Source organism: Oryzias melastigma, linkage group LG9 (genome assembly GCF_002922805.2).
Source record: "Oryzias melastigma strain HK-1 linkage group LG9, ASM292280v2, whole genome shotgun sequence".
NCBI classification, from domain to species: Eukaryota; Metazoa; Chordata; class Actinopteri; order Beloniformes; family Adrianichthyidae; genus Oryzias; species Oryzias melastigma.
The window spans coordinates 17,148,696-17,151,473 of NC_050520.1; positions in this window are offsets into that span (position 1 = coordinate 17,148,696).

The window sequence follows — 2,778 nt, forward strand, 5'->3', positions numbered from 1 at the left end:
GATGGAGTGAGTCGGGATTGGGCTTCGATCTACTCCTCTGGCCAATCCATTTTTGTCCCCCATAACTCTGTCACCAGAACGTTCGAAGGGACGACGTAAAGTCCCACCCTCTCCTGTACAACATCATATCCTGTCCCTGCAGTCAGATGTTTGATGTGTTGAGGGTCCAGGCTGTGGAAATACCAACATTCATGATGTTCTCCAGAAAAACCTGGGACCCTGTTCTCTAGAAACACACACCGTTTCTGTACTTGTCACTAACAGGAGGAATGTAATCTGCCCAAAACACAAACAAGGACTTTAAAAGAGGTAAACATTTCCTCTGCGCATTTCCAGAAACAGAAGGTAAATTAAAATATTATTACTCCTAGACCTCTCAAGTTAGCACTTTTAAATGTCAGGTCTTTGGCAGGAAAAACATTTTTAATTCATGATTTTATCACTGAGAACAAAGCTGATTTTATGTTTTTAGTTGAAACCTGGTTAGATGAGAATAGTAGGAGAGCAGTTCTCACAGAGTCAGCTCCTCCTAATTATGGTGTTATCAGTGAGGAGAGAACAAGCAGAAAGGATGGGGGGGTTGCAGTTTTGTTCAATGAAATGTTTTAGTGTAAAAAGTTATCTTTTGGAAACTTTCTATCTTTTGAATATGTAGCCCTACAGCTGAAGGCCTCACTCAAAACCATATTTATAAACATCTACCGCCCCCCTGGATACTGTCCAGAATTTAACCTTGAGTTTAGTGAACTGCTGTCTATAATTTGTCTTGATTTTGACTGTATAATGATGGCTGGAGATTTTAACATCCATTATGGAAATCTTGGGAACAAAGGGACTAAGGACCTGATAAACACTCTGGACAATTTCGGGTTGACTCAACATGTAACAGAGCCCACACACAACAGAGGGAATATTCTTGATTTATTGATTTCCAAAGGTCTGAACATCTCTAAGGTTACTGTATGTGATTTAGGTCTGTCTGATCACTGCTGTGTTTTCTGTGAGAGCACAATTCCAGTACACACAAATGTTTTGAGGGAGGAGATCACAAAACGGTATATAACTGAAAATACTAGTGAGATGTTCAATCAGATTTTCTCTCTGACTCCTCCTCTCTCAGGGGATTCAGTCAATGAACTTGTTGATAGCTTTAATTCCAACATGTCAAATATCATGGATAATATTGCTCCTAGTAAGGTGAAGGTGGACAAATGGACAAATTCCATTCTCGTAAAGAACGGAAAAAGAGAATGTCGGAAATATGAACGCAGATGGAGAAAATCTAAACTACACACTGCGCAAAAACCCCCAAAATGCAGAGATATTTTTCCTTGGATATCTTCAAAAGTAACCCATGTCTGGTGATATCCATGGTGGATACACTCCGACCATGACAGTTTCTGAGTTCACGTCCTTCGCATATCAACTCTGAGCATGGGACACTTTTATTCTGATAGAAATCACAGTTGAGATTCTCTCCGAATATCAGATACGACACAATGTCATATTCAGGCCATATCTCAATACTAGTGACATCCAAAGTCAGGATACCCATCATATCTGAGGTGAAGATATCTCTAGATTTCACCCAGGTCAAATTTCTTGACTTCTGAAGTCAGTATGGCCCTGTGACAGACTGGCGACCTGTCCAGGGTGTACCCCGCCTTCGCCCATCAGTAGCCGGGATAGGCTCCGGCACCCCCGCGACCCCGAAAGGGAAGAAGTGGTCAGGAAAATGGATGGATGGATGAATGAAGTCAGTATACCCGTCATATTTGAGGTGAGGATATCTCCAGATTTCACCCATGCAGGTCATCACATTTCTTGATTTCTGAGGTTAGTATACCTATGATATCTGAGGTGAGGATATCTCCAGATTTCACCCATGCAGGTCATCATGACTGGATTCTGACCTTTTTCAATATATTGACACCAGATATCACTAGATGTGACTGCTGCTCAATTTCCAAACTTGGATATGACCTAAATAAGACACAACTAGTATCCTGACACACTATATGTCCTGTGTCAGTATCGTCAGCCCAGATATCTCCAGATATGCTGCATGTTTTAATATGTACCAGAAATTGTTGAGATTCTTCCGATATTTAAGGAAGTATCCCCAAAGGATATTTATAGATTCTGGCTCTTTTCATGCAGTGATAGGTAGATTATGATATCTATAAAGAGAAACTTCACTTATATAATTTACAACTGAACAATGCAAAGAAGTCCTATTTTTCTGAAATTATTACCAAAAACTCCCATAATGCTCGGGCCTTATTTAATATAGTCGACAGGTTAACAAAACCCCCTGGGTCAGTGGCACCAGAACTTTACTCCACCAAAGCCTGTAATGACTTTGCCAAATTCTTCAGGGATAAAATCAAAAACATTAGACAAACAATTGTTTCAGCAACTACAAGTTCAGGATATGAACCCTATCCACTAGAAACCAGTATAAACCCAATGGTTCAGTTTCAACCCATAAAAAGTAAAGAACTGCAGGACATTCTATGTCAACTGAACTCCTCCTCCTGCTGTCTGGATATTCTACCTACCAGTTTTTCCAAAAAAGTTTCAAAGATCCTGGAACCAGCTGCTCCAGATTGTCAACTTGTCATTAACATCCGGCGTTTTCCCAGAACCACTGAAAACAGCTGTAATCAAACCTCTCCTAAAAAATGAGTCTAGACAAAACTCAAATGAACAACTATATCAAACCCGACATTTTTAAGTAAGATCATTGAAAAAGCTGTTTTCCATCAGCTAAATGAA